The following is a 640-nucleotide window of genomic DNA, read 5'->3' as shown; positions in this document are numbered from 1 at the left end:
GGCCCGGGCGTCTCGTAGCCGGTCCGAGGCGGGGTCTGGTGTGTGTAACACTGACCTGCGTTCGAGCAGAGGGTGCGTGGGTAGTCCGTTGGTCCGTCCTCCCGATCCGCCCACTGCTGCTCACTGGCGAGAGAGGAGGGTGAGTGTGATACGCACTAGATCGTCCACAACCCCCCGTCCCCTCTGGGGACCCAGAAATAGAGGAAATGCTCTTTGTCGAGAATTTGGGTACCACCGACCGAGAGGTCAGTGGTGGAAAAAGATGAAAAGATTCTCTGCCCGGCCCTCCTCCAGGTGCATTCACCATCTCCCGAAGAGCAGCTCCCTCCATCTCTGGGTCGCCCGTCTCAGGGCCTCATGCTCTTCCGCTTGCCACCAGGTTTGGCGGGGGCCTGGAGGGGAGGGGCGGCTGCCCTGCGACCGGCTCCACGGCACAGCTTTGCTGGAGGCCGCAGGAGCGCTGCTCTTGTTTTGGCGGTGGCAGGGGGGCCGCCCTCAGCTGCACGCCGGGACAGGATGTACCTGACGGCCTCAGTCTGCTTTGGTCAGCGGAGAACCGCTGGGGAAGTTCTCCACCGTGTCGCCGACAGGCCGGCCTGGGACACGGGGGCGTTCAAGAATCGTGTCTTGTCCGTCTCGC

The sequence above is a fragment of the Sinocyclocheilus grahami genome, unplaced genomic scaffold (genome assembly GCF_001515645.1).
Source record: "Sinocyclocheilus grahami isolate Dianchi unplaced genomic scaffold, SAMN03320097.WGS_v1.1 scaffold247.1, whole genome shotgun sequence".
NCBI lineage: Eukaryota > Metazoa > Chordata > Actinopteri > Cypriniformes > Cyprinidae > Sinocyclocheilus > Sinocyclocheilus grahami.
Note: the sequence above shows the minus strand (reverse complement) of the source record.